The sequence below is a fragment of the Hemiscyllium ocellatum genome, chromosome 10, assembly GCF_020745735.1.
Source record: "Hemiscyllium ocellatum isolate sHemOce1 chromosome 10, sHemOce1.pat.X.cur, whole genome shotgun sequence".
In the NCBI taxonomy this organism is placed as follows: Eukaryota; Metazoa; Chordata; class Chondrichthyes; order Orectolobiformes; family Hemiscylliidae; genus Hemiscyllium; species Hemiscyllium ocellatum.
The window spans coordinates 38,534,710-38,552,710 of NC_083410.1; positions in this window are offsets into that span (position 1 = coordinate 38,534,710).

An 18,001-nucleotide genomic window follows, 5' to 3' on the forward strand; every position below is an offset into this window, starting at 1 on the left:
CCCACCGAGGGTCCATGAATGGTGTGTGGTGTACCAATGCCATTTTCAGAATTGATTTCTGGTCCCAGATGTCACTGCCACCCACGGACCTCAGAGGTCCATGCAGAAGAAAAAAATAATTAGTCAGAATGCAGATCACAGCCCAAGCCATCCAGTTAACTGACAACCAATAACCTGATTGTTGGCAGACAGAGGACCTTTATAACTGATTATTTGCCCCTAGTCTACAAACTAATCAGCTTTAGTTGTAAACAAGCCAGCTTTTCTGCCCATCATGGGAACACACAGCTACACAGAGTTCTCAACAGGTATTACATTTCTTACTTACAAAACAGGCAGCCCTCCTCATAAATCCCTGGGTTTCAAAACAGATTTTTTTTCTTTGCAGTCTACAGTTTTGAAAAGCACAAAAATGAAAAGACATGGTCTTTATAATATGCACAAAGATCACCTACCATAGTCTCATACGTGTTTGGGCTAATCTTATGCTAGAAGGTTCTGACCGATCAGCATGCTTCTGGCACTATGTCATGCTTCAACTGATCTGAGATAAAATGAGATCTTTCTTTCCTTAGGGCACATACTCTGATATAGTGATGATATTATAAGTGTGTCTCTTAAAAAGTGTTATGACATATAGATAATGAGACATGGTGGTAAAGAATTCCACAGTTTCAAACACTTGAAATGGAGAATTTCCTCCTCTCCTCCATCCCAAAAGATTGATTTCTTATCCTGAGACTTGACTTCAAGTCTAGATTCTCTGGCCAGTCAAAGGCTGGAACTGGCATGAGGTGGGGAAGGGGAAATGACGAAACTGGTGAAGTCCACATTGATGCCCTGGGGCTAAAGTGTTCCGAGGTGGAAGATGAGGTATTCTTCCATACATCATTTAACCTGTCATGCTCCGTTGTAATTTTACATGTTTCAATGAAATCGCCTCTTGTCCTGTTAAACTCTCGAGAAGTTGACTAGATAAAAACAAGGACTGCAGATGCTGGAAACCAGAGTCTAGATTAGAGTGGTGCTGGAAAAGCACAGCAGGTCAGACAGCATCCATGGAGCAGGAAAATTTACGCTTCGGGCAAAAGCCCTTCATCAGGAATAGAGGCAGGGTGCCTGCAGTGGAGAGATAAATAAGAGGAGTGTGTGGGGGTGGGGGGGAAGAAGATAGCATAGAGTGCAATAGGTGGATGGGGGTGGGGATGGAGGTGATAGGTCAGAGAGGAGGGTGGGGGAAGGTATCAAAGAGTACAATAGGTGAATGGGGGTGGGGATGAAGGTGATAGGTCAGAGAGGAGGTTGGAGTGGATAGGTGGAAAGGAAGACAGGCAGGTAGGACAGGTCATGAGGGTGGTGCTGAGCTGGAAGGCTGGAGCTGGCATGAGGTGGGGGAAGGGGAAATGAGGAAACTGGTGACGTCCACATTGATGCCCTGGGGCTGAAGTGTTCCGAGGTGGAAGATGAAACATTCTTCCTCCAAGGCCCCAAAGTTTCACCTGCACATCCACTAATATCATTTATTGTTGTTCCCGATGTGGTCTCCTCTACATTGGGGAGACTGGACGGCTCCTCACAGTGCGCTTTAGGGAACATCTCGGGGACACCCGCACCAATCAACCACACCGCCCTGTGACCCAACATTTCAACTCCCCCACACACTCTGCCGAGGACATGCAGGTCCTGGGCCTCCTCCACCGCCGCACCCTCACCACCCGACGCCTGGAGGAAGAACGCCTCATCTTCTGCCTCGGATCATTTCAACCCCAGGGCATCATTGTGGATTTCACCAGTTTCCTCATTTCCCCTTCCCCCACCTTACCCCAGCTCCAGCCTTCCAGCTCAGCACCACCCTCATGACCTGTCCTACCTGCCTGTCTTCCTTTCCACCTATCCACTCAACCCTCCTCTCTGACCAATCGCCTCCATCCCACACCCCCATTCACCTATTGTACTCTATGCTACTTTCTCCCCACCCCCACCCCCCTCTCATTTATCTCTCCCTGCAGGCACCCTGCCTCTATTCCTGATGAAGGGCTTTTGCCCGAAACATCAATTTTTCTGCTCCTCGGATGCTGCCTGACCTGCTGAGCTTTTCCAGCACCACTCTAATCCAGAGAAATTGAGCTGATCTGGTCAGCTTTTTGGGAGGGTACAGACATTTCCAAAAGTGAAGCTTTGGGCCAATTCTCCAGCAATGTTCCTGTCCATGCAGTTTTACTGGAGGTGAGTTCCTAGCTATAGCAGCTACTCACCTAGCAGTGGTCAGAGGTCATATAAAATAATTAAATACGCAGTTGGTCCCTATTTTGCTGGTGCAATGACACTTTTGAACATCGTATGATCCCATGCAATGTCAGCAGCTTGACAGCTCCAAGTAAGTACAAGTCACATTAGGGAGGCATTATTGTCTGTCACTGGCCAACATTCAGGATAGTAAAGGATCAAACAAACAAGGCTCAGGGCAAAGGTAAAAGATTTAACAAGGTATCTTCAAAAGTAGGAAGTATGTGGGTGGCACTGTGGCTCAGTGGTTAGCACTGCTGCTCTACAGCGCCAGGGACTCAGGTTCAGTTCCACCCTCAGACAATTGTCTGTGTGGAGCTTGCACACTCTCTTTGGGTGCTCTGGTTTCCTTCCACTGTCCAAAGTGGTTTGGCCAGGCTTTGTGGATGGGATGTGGCATTACAGGAATTGGGTGGGACACTCTGGGGAGGTCAGTGTGGGTTCAATAGGCTGAATGGAGGGATTTTACGAATGGCATTTACTAATGAATCAGTCCTAATCGTTAAAAATATTTAAAGTCTAGAAGATTCCAGCTGATATTTCCCTTTTTGACTTAGATAGTGCACCAAATAAAATTATGCACAGACCATTTTGCAGTAAAATATAGACACACTAGCCAGAAGAGAATCCGGTGGCTCGGTGGTTAGCCCTGCTGCCTCACAGCACCAGGGACCTGGGTTCGATTCCAGCCTTGGGTGACTGTCTGTGTGGAGTTTGCACATTCTCCCTGTGTCTGTATGGGTTTCCTCCCACAGTCACAAAGATGTGCAGGTTAGGTGAGTTGGCCATGCTAAATTGCTGATAGTGTTCAGGGATGTGTAGGTCAGGTGCTTTAGTCAGGGGTAAATGTATTGGAATGGGTCTTGATGGGTTACTCTTCAGATGGCCTGTTTCCACACTGTAGGAATTCTATGAAAACAGCCTGCACCAATTTGTAAAGTTTGAAAGATACATGAGGTCATATCCTTTGAAGCAGCAGAGTGAAGTGTCATTCATATTGCTGTTCAGACCTCATGAAACTCATGAAATCCTTAGACAGCTACAGATGGCTGAAAAAGATCTGACTGCAGAATAACATCAAGAGTGTAATAACAGCTGCTAACAGTTCACTGATTGTTCAGCTACTTATAGGCAACCATTTAAGCAAATTTAATAAATGGGAGAATAGACTATGCAAGTCCAATAATTGTTTCCATCAATTTCCTGAGTGCCAACATATTGCAGTTTAGTTTAATTGGAGTTAGGAATTTAGTTTCCCTGTTCAACCTTCCTCCATTTCTCTAATATTATCTCCTTGCACCACAGTGCCATCATTCTCCTTCCCATTTCTATTATCAAATCATTCCACACATAGAACATATCTGAGTAAAGAAACTACCCCTGATAGCTGTCCTAAATCTATCATCCCTCAATTTAAAGCTATGTTCCCTTGTGTTAGCCTTCACCATGCAAGGAAAAAGGCTGTCACTGTTAACCCTATCTAACCCTCTGATTATCTTATATGTCTCAATTAAGTCACCTCTCAACCTTCTTCTCTCCAATAAAACCAGCCTCAGTTTCCTCAGCCTTTCCTCATAAGACCTCCCTTCCATAACAGGCTCAGAAACTCAATCCACCTACCAATAAACACCAACACACCATATGCCATCTTAACAACCCTATCACTCTGGGTGGCAACTTTCAGGGATTTATTCGCCCGGACACCAAAATCTCTCTGTTCACCTACACTGCCAAGAATTTTGCCATTAGCCCAGTACTGTGCTTTCCTGTTACTTCTTCTGAAGTGAACTCTTCCGCATTAAACACCATTTTGCCACTTCTCCAGCTCTGCATTTTATCTGTGTCCCTCTGTAACCCACAACATCCTTCAGCACTATCCACAACTGTGCCTACCTTAGTATCATCCACAAATTTACTAACCCATCCTTCTCTGCCCAAATCCACATCATTCATAAAAATGACAAACGACACTGGTCCCAGCACAGATCCTGTGGCACACCACTTGTAACTGAGCTCAAGGATGAACATTTGCCATCAACCACCACCTTTTTCCTTGCATGGTGAAGGCTAACACAAGGGGACATATCTTCTTTCAAGTAGCCAATTTCTGAGACAAACCGCTAAATCACCTTCAATCCCAAAACTCCGTATTTTGTGCAACAGCCTACCGTGTGGAACTTTATCAAACTCTTTACTGAAGTCCACATACACTACAGTAACTGCTTAACCGTCATCCACCTGTTTTGTCACCTACACAAAGAGCTCAATAAGATTAGTGAGGCACGACCTATCCTTCACAAAACTGTGTTAACTCTCCCTAATCAAATTATTCTTTTCCAGATGATTATAAATCCTATCTCTTCTAACTTTTCCAACACCTTACCCACAACTGAAATAAGGGTCACTGGTCTACAAGGTGAATTGGCCATGCTAAATTGCCTGTAGTGTTAGGTAAAGGGTAAATGTAGGGGTATGGGTGGGTTGCGCTTCGGCGGGTCGGTGCGGACTTGTTGGGCCGAAAGGCCTGTTTCCACACTGTAAGTAATCTAATCTAATCTAAATAATTACCAGTGTTGTCCCGACTCCCCTTCATTAACAAGGGAACAACATTTGCTATCCTCCATTCCTCTGGCACTACTCCTGTCAACAATGATGATATAAAGATCAAAGCCAAAGGTTCTGCAATCACCTCCCTGGCTTCCCACAGAATCCAAGGTGTATACTTATCAAGGACCCGCAGTAGCTGTTCCTTGAATAAGCTCCACATTTCAAGTGAATGTGGAGCTTATTCAAGGAACAGCTTCCCCATCCTATGCATCCTCAATCTTGCTTAATCGCATCATAATTGCCTTCCCCCAAGTTATACCTTTATCCCTCCGGTATGTACCTATCCCTGCCCATTGCTATTGTAAACATAATCAAATTGTGGTCACTATCGCCAATATGCTCAACTACCTCCAAATCTAACAGCTGGCCAGGTTCATTCCCCTGTACCAAATCCAATATGGCATTGCCCCTTGTTGGTGTATCTAAATACTTTGCCCGAAAACTCTCCTGCACACATTGAACAAAAATTGACTCATCTAAACTACTTGAACTATAGTATTGCCAGTCAATATTGGGGAAGTTAAAGACCCCCATAACAACTACCCTGTTACTCTTGCTCCTATCAAGAATCATCTTTTGCTATCCTTTCCTCTACATCCCTGAAACAATTCAGAGGTGTATAGAAAACTCCCAATGGTGTGACCTCTCCTTTCCTGTTTCTAACCTCAGCCCAAACTACCTCAGTGGACGAGTCTTCAAACATTATCTCAGCTGCAATAATTCTACCCTTGATTAACAATGCCACACACCCCCCCCCGCCTCTTTTACCATCTTCTCTGTTCTTACTGAAACATTTAAATTCTGGAATCTGCAACAACCATTTTTGTCCCTCCTCTAGCCATGTCTCTGAAATGGCCACAACATCGAAATCATCTTTCTTCAAGAAGGAGAATCACTCAACAGAAGAGATCCATCAAGGATGACCTAATCAGTTGGATTGAGGAAGGGCTGGCTTAGATGCATGGTTATTTGTGCAATGACAAGTTGCTTTCATAACAAATAACTACAAATACATTAGTCACAGCTGGAGGGACAACAGAGTTCACAGCTGCAAATGTGTTGCTGGTCAAAGCACAGCAGGCCAGGCAGCATCTCAGGAATAGAGAATTCGACATTTCGAGCATAAGCCCTTCATCAGGAATAAGAGAGAGAGCCAAGCAGGCTAAGATAAAAGGTAGGGAGGAGGGACTAGGGGGAGGGGCGATGGAGGTGGGATAGGTGGAAGGAGGTCTAGGTGAGGGTGATAGGCCGGAGTGGGGTGGGGGCGGAGAGGTCAGGAAGAGGATTGCAGGTTAGGAGGGCGGTGCTGAGTTGAGGGAACCGACTGAGACAAGGTGGGGGGAGGGGAAATGAGGAAACTGGAGAAATCTGACAACAGAGTTCATCGACCTTGGATCTAATGGAAATCAGCTTATACATATCTATTATATAATCTTAATGGTTAATATCATTCTGGTGTCGAAACGGTAAATTTGCACTTGGAACCGCATCAAAGCTTGAATTACATGAAATCATCTAAGTGCTTTTCCAACATTTCCTCACAGCTGCAAGAATGGGTAATGCTGAGTGGCAGTGACTTAGATATTGCTCAGCGACGGTTTATGTGAAATAGAAAGGCCTGAGGAGTATGTAATGCTGGGTCTTGGACCTCATCAACATCAAACTGGTTTTGTTGAGGACTCTAACGTATTTGAATATGCAAAGATAACTTACTCTGTTCAAGTACCTTTGCTAACAGAACCGATGGCACTGCACTTCTGGCTAATAGGAAGAAAACAGGTGGACTCTGTATGCTCAGTCATTGGGAGTAAATTATTATAAAAAGAGGAACATAATTTTTAAAATTTTCAATGATTACATATTGAGAGGAGAAAAAAGTCAATAAAGTCAGGTGTTAATATTTTACAGAGAGTATCAATTTAATTTGCAACCTGAGTAGACACTAATCAGCCAGACAATTTTAAGTGCGGACATTTGGATGGAGGAATTCAGCTCAAGGCTGTCTTTTGTATGGCATAGAATTTCACATCAAGGCCTTCCCCCATTGAATCTACACTTTATTGGCTTGACTAATTTCTGGTTGCCTGCCTGAACCAGGCATTAGGTTCCCTAAATTTGTGAATTGGGGTCTTATCCTGGCCCCATTATTCACTATATGATAGCTTTCCTTTACAGAAAAGGAAACTGTTCTGACAGAAACATCTATCTCTAATTTGAAAAATAAATAACATTTGTTCAAAGAATCACATCAAAGGGATTTGTTTCTGGAAGAGGTCAAAGGAAACTGAACTGTTTGCCTGTAACTCGCTGATTGAACACACATGTAACAAATTTCTGTCCCTTTGGACTTATGGTTTCGCTTTGGGATTTTGAATGTGTAACATATTTTTCAAGGATTTCTGTATAAAACGATGACTGAGTGAAGTTTGCTGATGATAATAGCACAGTGGCTGCAGAAAATTTGACTAATGTTTTCCTGGACATAAAAGAGAATTGAGGGACATTCAAATTGTTCCTGTAGGAATATAATCTACCTGCTGCACTGCGAGAAACATGACATTTCTGAACATTCCATGACAGGATATGCCCATTAATCATCTTCAGCTCTATCCTCCATGCGTGACTCGGATCCATAAAATTCAATTAATCCTCCAACTGCATTGACCTCTGACCGCTCCTCACCACATTCTAAACATTCGCACCTACCCTTGCATCAAGCCTCCTTTTGACGTTACTGCACTGCACTCTCCACCACTCCCCTGCATTCAGATTTCTTCCATGTTCCTTGGTTTATTTTCAAGCTCCAAATGTTCTAATGTAAAATAAAGTTGCATTCAGTTGGATTCAATACTTTGCAAACATGCTTTACTTTACAACCTTTTGCACTGGGACCCTCAGCTCACTCCAAAACAGAACAAGAGTGGGAATACACAGGTTGCTTGTGTAACTAGCTTTTGTTCAATAAAACTTGCAGCTAGCGAGCGAAAAAGATCCACCCCTGCATATTTTGCTTTAATAAATCTCAGCAATGGGATCTGGGTGGCTGCCACAGTGCATTGGAATTGTCTATTTAGCCCACCCATGCTGATAATGTGGATGTTTCTCCTTACGGCCTGACAGCTGCTATGAATGTTAACAGAATGCGTTCAGTCCAATTTCTCAGAGTCAAGATTGAGCAATATTGGCTTTAGCAAGAAGACATGGGAGATTAAAATGTTACTCTGATGGAATAGAATGATGGATAGTATGGTTTACTGAGCTACACTTTTGGAGTAATAGAGATGGTTGGTTCTATATGTGACCTGAGCCCCGTTATCAAAGTACAAGTGCTCCCATGTGAGATCATGTTCTAATTATGTTGGAAACTTGCATTACGGTCGCAGTAATAAAGATTTAAGTGCAGCAATACCTGTATTCTTTACCTTCTGGCACATGCATTAGTGGAAGTACAGGGCCTTGGTGAGACCACATCTGGAGTATTATGTGCTGATGGACTCCACATCTGAGGAAGGATGTTCTGGCTATGTAAGGAATGCAACAAAGGTTTACCAGGTTGATTCGTGGGATGACAGGACTGATGTCTAAGAAGTGATTGAACTATTTAGAACGATAGTCACCGATGTTTCGAAGAACGAGAGGGGAATCTCCTGGAGTCTGATAAAATTCTAATAGGGCTAGACAGGGTAAATGCAAGAAGGACGTTCCTGATTGGGGAGTGCAGAACTAGAGAGCACAGACTAAGGATACAGGGTTGGTCATTTAATACTGAGATAAGGAGAAATTTCTTCAAACAGACAATGGTCAGCCTGTGGAATTTTCTGCCACTGATAGTGGTGGAAGGCAAAACATTGAATGCTTTCAAGAAGGAGTTAGATATCCTTCTTAATGCTAAAGGGATCAAAGGATCTCGGGAGAAAGTAGGAGCAGGGTATTGAGTTGGATGATTAGTCATGATCAGTGCTCTACCTTAAATATATTTAAAGATTCTGCATCCAATGCTTTTTGGGAAAGGAAATTCCAAAGATTCACATCCCTCTGTTTTATATGGAAGACCACTTGTTTTTAAACTATGATCTCCAGTTCTCGATTCTCCCACAAGGGGAAACATGCTTCCAACATTCACTTAGTCAAGTCTCCTCAGGATCTTATATATTTCAATTAATCCACCTTTGACTCTTCTAAACATCAAAGGATACCGGTCTAGCCTGTATAGTCTTTCCTCATAAGATATTCTGCTCATTCCAGTTCTTAATCTAGTAAAGCTTCTGTGACTGCATGAGAAGATGCTGTGGTAGGGGTGAAGAACTGTGAAGAATGATGGTGTGGCCTAGATTGTGGTAGTGGGAATGGTCCCTGGAAAACATTGAATGTGGAGAGTGGAAGAAGTATTTGATGGTGGCATTCTGCTGGAGGTGGTAGAAAGAGTGAAAGGTGATCCTTTGAATGTGGAGATCGGTGCAGTGGAAATGAGGATAGTGTTCGGGGAAGGGGTGAGGGCAAAACTGCAGGAAAATGCCGGACAAGGCTAAGGTTCCTGTAAGCCATGATTGTGGGGGAAAACTGGGAACATAGAATGGAGTCATTGCAGGAAGCAAGGTGTGAGGAGTGCACTCAAGGTAACTGTGGGGGTGGTGGGTTTGTAGTGGATATTTGTGGATAGACTATCCCTAGAAATCAAAACAGAAATCAAGGGAGAGTCAGAAATAAACCAGGTGAAGGTGAAAGAAAGTGAGAGGGAAATTGGAAGCAAAATTGATGAATTTTTACAATTCCCATTTTCCAGTTTTTCACACAAGGAAGCAGAACTGATCATATCTTCAATGGATCAAAGAAAAAATTGTGCGACGTGCCCTGAGTAGGACTGGAACAAGAAATGTTCCACAGAATCAACAAAGAGATGAGCATTGCCAGTGCCCCTGCAAGTACCCTTTGACTTTGAGCAGGTGAGAGGAATTAAAGGAGAAGTTGTTCAAAGTGATGATGAGCTCAGCCAAGTCAAGGGTGACAGTGGATGGGGCCAGTTCAGACCTGCATCCGTCAAAGAAATGGAGTGGCTTCAGCCCATCCTGATTACAGTCCTGATTTCCCTTTATTTTCTAACCTTGGTCATGTTTCAAATGCTGCCAAAACCCTATAATCCTTAACAACAGTCTGTTAGCAAGCCTCTTGCCTTGGGATACTTTGGCTTCTGCATCTTCAAAAGGGGGAGCTTGCCTATTGAATCATCTTTCTTTCCTTATCAGACCTTTAGCAGAACGCAGCTTTATGAGCTAAATAGTAACACTATCCCTCTGTAACTGGTGCTACACGGGAGACTCTGTTCAAGCAGTCAATGAAGATCAGCCCCTGGCCTGACCAGGGGAAAATGCTTGCCTGAGTTGGCATGAGAAAGTTGCACCAAGTCACTAATTTTTTAGTAATTTTAAAGCTGTTCTTCTGAATGTTGATGTCACTGGCAAAGTTAGCATTTATTGCACATGCCTAAATGCCCTTGATAAAATGGTGATAAGCTGCTAATTGTAGGCCGCGTTGCATAGGTACACCCATAGTGCTGTTTAAAAAATAGTTCCAGGTTTTTGACTAAGTAGCAGTGAAAGAATGGTTGATTCTGTGGAACATTCCTTGTTCCAGTCCTACTCAGGCCCCCTCCCACAACATTTTCTTTGATACATTGAAGATATGATCGGTTCTGCTTCATTGTATGAAAAATCAAAGGAGTGTGTTGCTTTGACAGGTACTTCCAAGAGGTGGTGTGCATTTGTTGCCCTTGTTTTTCAAAGTAGTAATGGTCACGGGTTTGGAAGGAGCTGTCGAAAGGTTTGATGAGTTACTGAATCACTGTAGTCACTGTGCACTGGTGATGGAAGGAGTCAATGTTGGAGGTGGTGGAAGGAATGCTAATCGACTGGGCAGGCTGTTTTGACTTGGATTGAGTTGAATTTCTTGAGGATTGTTGGAGCTGTGCTCAGTCAGGCAAGTACAGAATACTCCACCACATTCCTAACTTGTTCCTTGTTGAGAGGAGACATGAGGTGAGTTTCTTACTGCAGAATTCCTAGCCTCTGACCAGTGATTGTACCCACAATATTTAACAACAATGATGTGGAGTACAAGTAAGTCACTTTGCATTTGTGCTGTATCTGAGAAATAATCTCTAATACTGCATCCAATATCATTCAACAAAGTTTCAATTCCATTCATTGTATCCTTCTAGATATGTGAGCAAGGGTTTGAATTCATTCAATCTTTTGTTCTGCCAAATATATTTCTACAGATTGGATTTCTGCATTTTTGAAAAATCCTATTTAATTATTTCTCAGACACCCCATACCAAATGTGAAAGCATTTCAATGAGAACCAGTTTTTTTTAAAGTGATCTCTAATTACAACAGTCAATTGCTCTGGCTCTCCTACTGTTACAAGGTCTCAGCACTAAATGACAAGACCTTGAGTTTCAGCCAGATAGCAACCATTTACCATTCGCTCATCAAATTATGGCATCTGCAGACAAAAATACCTCTGAGATGGTCAAATCAGTCTGTGTGGTTCACTCAATTATCAGTAATAACGCATGCTTTATAACTGAAACCACTTGTGAAAATAAAATCGCTTAATAACTTTTGATTGCTATTTAAGCCATCAGTCAATAAACTAAAGGAACGTTTTGAACTTTCATTCCATGTCTTCTTTCCTCCTTCAGCACATTTGTTAATAATGAGGCTCTGTTACTGCTGAGTGGAAAAAAAAACGCAATTTCTTCTGTTAACAGTGCAGTGCTCTGCAGTACAAATGTGTGGAAGGCATGACTGCTCTAGATGAAAGTTGACTTTGGCAATTATCTTGATTGAACTCTAATGATCTTAATTCATTTGAAAACATTTTGCAATATAGATGAGCTTTCCAAGTCTGTCAATCACACACATATAGAACATATAGATCAATAGATAAACACCAATTCTGTGAGACTGTCCATGCTGCTATTTAGTTTGCAGGAACACACTATAATAATGCCTCTCAGAAATGACTTAGGATGTACTCTTGTCTCACTTCAACAAAGGTTGCCCAGGTTTGAAAAAATGTGATATTGGCAGAAGAATTCCAATTTTGATTTTTCTGTCACCCTGTTTCCCAGCAGGAATGGTGAGACGTGGAGAACAAAATTGCAAGTAGAAAGTGTTCTGCCATCTTCTTGCACAATGCTAGAGATCTGGAAGCGAAAGAGAATCCCATTATAACATGCAAATTAGATGCATTTAAGTGAATGCTGCAGCTAGTGCTGAACACACTGTGTTAAATCCTACATAAAGAGCACTTACTGACAAGAACTTAGATAATTAGAAACTTGCAAAATTTCTGATTGATTTTCTTTGGATAATTAAGCTTAGAAGAGCTGTCTTTTTATTCCTTGAGTTCGCTTCAAGTCCCTGAGGATGCTCAGTAAGCAATTACTAAAGTTCAACACCATCTTGGCCACTTCAGTGAACTGAAAACAACAACTACTGGAGATCACAGCAGGTCAGGCAGCATCTATGGCGAGAGAGAGAGCAAGCGAATGTTTCTGGTCTAGATGACTCTTCATCAGAGATGAAGTGAAGTGTGGAGGGGATGTCATTTATGCTATAATAAGAGAGGGGGTGGGGGTTGTTGGAGGAGGGGGGAGAAAGAAAGTTGATAATTCAGGTTAAGTGGTTGGGATGTGAGAAAGGCAGAGCAATAGTGTGTCTAACTGCCAGACTGGAAAGAACAGACAGTCCCAGTGGGTGGGGGCAAGGGAAGACAGGGTGACAGAGAATGTAACAAGTAAAGCTAAAAGAAAGGGAAAGAATGGGTTCACAATTTGAAGGTGGTCTTCCTGAGGCACTTCAGTCTGCCTGGAAAGCCCAGCAGCATGGGGGCGGCATGGTACTCAGTGGCTAGCCTCACAGCACCAGGGATCCGGGTTCAATTCCCACCTTGGCCGACTGTCTGTGCGGAATTTGTACATTTTCCCCGTGTCTATGTAGGTTTTCTCTGGGTGCTCTGGCTTCCTTCCACAATCCAAAGATGTGCAGGTCAGATGAATTGGTCATGCCAAATTGCCCATAGTGAAAGGTGCATTAGTCAGGGGTAAATGTAGGCTGGGGGAATGGGTCTAGGTGGGCTGCTCTTCAGAGGGTTGGTGTGGATTTTTTGGGCCGATGGGCCTGTTTCCATACTTTAGGGAATCTAATCTAATCAACAGGGATGTCAGGGAGTGACAGTTGCAGCTGCAGGAACTGTACAGAGAGTAGAGGCTGCCATATCCTCTCAAAAAGATCTACAGATGCAGAGTCATGTATCTCCACTTCACTGAAGGATAGTTCACAAAGTGTCTGGGCGGCCCCAGCAAACCAGCTACTGAGATGTGCAGTCCTTAAAACAGGGTGGGAATCACACCATGCATGTATTATATAAGATTGTGAAAGTCACTGCTGGCCTCAGTACTTTTTGGGCTCCCTTTGGACTTCAGCAATTAGTAGTCAATAGCTGCATCAAGCAGGTGACTGAACTCTTTACAAAGATCTATGAATATACCATGTGTCTCATTGACAGATGGTATTAGCAGGAAAAGACAGTAAAGGTATCAGTTGCCTGTCAAACTGAAGGACATGTCTCAGTAACTAAATATAATACACTCCACCAAATGCAGGAGCAGTGCTCCAAAAGCTTGTGATTTCAAATAAACCCTGTTGGACTATAATCTGGTGTCATGTGACTTATGACCAACTAAATATAGGCCGTGGGGATCAGATTCTGACCCTGGCCATTTATGTATTTATGTTTACACATTGCTTCTTGAAGCTCAGCGGTGTGGATAAATGGGGTTCCTTGTCTGCTGGGCCCATGACAAGTAGATGTTACCTTTTAGGGGCCTTGTGCTCCCTAGGACTACGATTAATTTCACCCATAAAGCTGCCTGGTTCTTGTCAATGACAATGGATGCACCCTGTAGACAAAAGCAGAATTGCAAATGCTTCAGCACTATGGCAGTGCAATGAACACCCATCGTAGCTTTCTCATATAATTTCTTTGTCCAACTATTGTTATTAGATTTTCCCATAATGGCTTCCTCATGGAAGGTTCAAGGCTGCTACTGCTGCTGGAATGAGGGCTTCTTAAATGATGAAGGACACTGAACTTTAAGGTTTCTGCCCGAAAGGACCTGGCTGCAGTCTTGTCTATTTCTGGGGCAATTAGATCTGAATGGTCTCTTGTGCTATATCCATTCTCTGATTCTAAAAGGAGAAAATGTTTAATCTCGATTGTGTAATGATAACTCTCACATGCTATGGTTCAACACTTCCACTGATCTGCAGGTAAGCAAACCACAGGGAATTTATGCTGATGGAACTGAAATCAGAGTGGAAGAGATGGTACCTTCCAAATCCTCTGCATTGCCACTATGAGCATCCATGGCAGGTGTCCAAATTTCTGGAAAGTAACGCATCTGAATCTTCCACAGAATTGACCACACATGCAATGCTGGAGCCCAGATCATGTAGCCCAAAACCACACAAAAGTTAGAGGTGGACTCCTTCATAGTCCCCATGGTAATATACAATCTCAGAGGAAGGCAGGTATTCTGCATTCAAGACTACACAGAAATTATCCTTCTTTCAAAGACTGGGCCCAAATGTCTGCATCTTTCTACTCTTCAGCAGAGCTGAAACGTGTCCCACAATGAGCTTTTCGGAGGGTCATCCTTCCTGGATCTGTTCCTGCTCACTTACATTCAGTGAACCGTAGAGTCACAGAGATGTACAGCATGGAAACAGACAGTTCGGTCCAACCCATCCCTGACGACCAGATATCTCAACCCAATCTAGTCCCACCTGCCAGCACCCGGCCCATATCCCTCCAAACCCTTCCTATTCATATACACATCCAAATGCCTCTTAAATGCTGCAATTGTACCAGCCTCCACCACTTTCTCTGGCAGCTCATTCCATACACGTACCACCCTCTGTGTGAAAACGTCACCCAGCATTTACCCACTCACACTGAATATCTGCAACCTAGGAGGTGTTCATTGCTGCTCTGGTACTTTGAAGGTTCGTAGTGAGTGATGAGGAAATGATTAGGAGTGATTAGGAATATGGTTGCTATAGTTGTACCTGTACGGCTAGAACACCTGAAACATCAAAGGATTATAGGAACAAAGGAGAGAGAGTCCACAGTCAACATACAGTTGAAAGTACAGGCGCAGTGCAACCTGGAGATGCACTTGCATAATGAAAGAGAAAAGAAAAATAAAGTTAAGCAAGAATTCAAGTGGTTGGTCATCAATCTTTCCAGCTCCAATGTTTTACAAAGCCCTCTATTTATAAGATTCTTTTTGAGTGTTATGTTGGCTGTACAGCACCCGCACTCCCAAAATCTAATTTTTGTTCACAACCTCCTAACCCCCACACTATATTCTATATTGCTGTCTCTGCCATGTCAAATTTCCCCACCCCTCGGTCTCTTTCACCTTCTCTTGCTCTCCTTTCCATGCCATTTTCCCCTCCCCCCACCCTTCCTGGTTGCTGCCTTCCAACTGCCCCTTAAGAAGCATAGGAGTGAGTAACTGTGTGGTCTTGCAGAGGCTTGTGCAGATGTGGAAGACAGCTTTACATTGGGTGCGTGCTGACAAGCAGAAGCATCAGGTTCGGAGAAAGAGGAGAAGATAATTATATGAAAGAACGTGCTTCTAGTGAAAAGTCTGAAACCACTTAACGGGAGTACATTTCATTTGTTGCTAGGTAAACACGGAATGATGTGCGTGTGTAAGTCTGAGGGAGCTGCAGCTGACGAATGTGGGAACAGACACAGGGTGGTTCTTGATCCAAGGAAGAGCATGTGCAAAGGAGACAACTGATTATATACAAACACATCTACAAGAATACATGAGGTAGGAACAGAAATAGGCCCCTTAGTCTCTTGAGCTCAATTAGCCATTCAATAAGGTAATTGCTGATCAGCTAGTATTTTGAATGAAACATTCCCATCTACTTCTAAAACATTTTCACAAAGCAACTGAATTCTTGATTTGTGAAGTGAGGCCCATTGTTGCTCATGAGATGAGGGTCAAGTGTGCTTTTAGGCATTTGATAGTCTCTGCAGTAATCCATGAAGTCAACCAGTCCACCTCCCAGGAGTCAGAATAATAGTTTACTATGGGAAGATAATCTGTTCTTGCTAATGTGAAGTAATTTATTTCCAGTTTCATCCATGGTCTGTCTGGGATGTTGTATGTCCTCAATGGCTCTCTATCTTGCTTAGCTTGATACTCATACACGAACTGCATTGACTGATGTGCTCCTTGATTTTGTTGCTCATGTTTGGCCAGTGGAGCACACTTCTTGCCTTCCTCAGACTATTCAATCCTTGGTCGTTTGCATGGATGCATTTTAGCATCTCACATCTCAACTCCTTTGGAACAATTACTTAATTTTCTTTACACATTATGCCACCTTGGGTTGTAAATTCATCTCTCTATGCCCAATATGATTATGGCCTTGATACTAACTGGCCATTCTTTCATCTCTACTTCCTGCAATAGCTGGAGATTTGCATCTTGTTGGATAGTCTTCCATCAAGGAGGTTGTCTGTTATATCAGCGTCTCTGCCGGCTGCTATGAATATGCTCTAGCTGTTGATTGACAGTCTCAGCACTTCTCATTTGTCTTCTCTCATTAGTGTGATTTCACCTTTGAATCTCTTCTTCCTTAATCCCTTATTCTGTCTTGAACAAACTCATCTTCTAGTTGCACAAATACATAGCTTTGTACAAGCTATGTTACTGATGTTGTGTTTTGATCAATCTACTGTTTTTCTCCCCTCCAGTTTTGAATACCTAACATTATTTTTAATATTCATTTGGGGCTCAAAATATTTATTCACAGCTTCTAAAGTTTCTGCTAGGTGTTTTTCTGGTCTTCAAAGAGATTTGGGGAGGGGATATAGTTTAAAATGTAGCAACTTGTACTTGCTTGGATTTGCTCAACATAGCTATAGCCATTGCATAATTCTGCCTTATATCCCCAGTAATGTGAACCAGGACTGCTCAGAGAAATGCTGCAGCCATTGTCTCTTAAGCTACGTTTTTATCACGATCTTTGTCATTTTTCTTTTTCAGTGGCAGCTCACAGCGCTGCAGCTGTGTTTTTTATTTCAGCTCTGGAGTCTCACCACATCTGACCGTGGTTCAAACGTACAACACTGCAATGTGCTCTACACAATACTTTATTGAAGTGAAGATTCAGATGTCTGTCTCCAGGTGTGTGCCTCATGATAGACGTCACAGAACTATGGAAGACAAGGACAGATATTTATATATTCAAAATGCTAAGGCCTTATTATAAGGGCTAATAAAGTAACAGGTGTGTTGATGTTAAAGTTTAAACATTTGTGAGATCCTTTAAAGGGTCTATCAGACTAGTTTGACAGATGTGTAAAATCAAATTTGCTTTTAGCTATGATTTCAGCAGTGATTTTGCTGCTCAAATTTTTAGTACTTCTAGCTCCAATCACTCTAGGGGTGGCACAGTGGCATGTGCTGCTGCCTCACAGTGCCAGGGATCCAGGTTCAATTCCAGCCTTGTGTGACTGTCTGTGTGGAATATGCATATTTTTCCAATGTCTGTGGGGATTTCTGCCAGGTGGTCAAGTTTCCTCCCACATCCAAAGATATGCAGGGTAGGCGTGTTGATCCATGGTGAATGTTGGGTTGCAGAGATAGGGTGAGGGCCTTGATCAAAGTGGTATGCTCTTCAGAGGTTCTGTGCAGACTTGATGGGCCTAATAGCCTCTTCCCTCACTGTAGAGATTCCTTTTCTCATTTTTTTTTGTTATTGGAAGAGTATTCTGGGTGAGTCATGAAATTAGCCATCCTGCAGGACTACTTTCCATATCTTCAGTTGGTATGGTCCTGCACTCAGGCACACCATCCTGTTCTCCATTTGTCCAGGAACTCCCCAACTATGTTTGGGACACTTCTCACACCCTTCACCAGCTCCACAATTTTCATTTCCCCGACCCCCAAACACCTCATCTTCACCACGGACATCTAGTCCCTGTACAAATCTGCCCACAATGGCGAAGGCCTTCA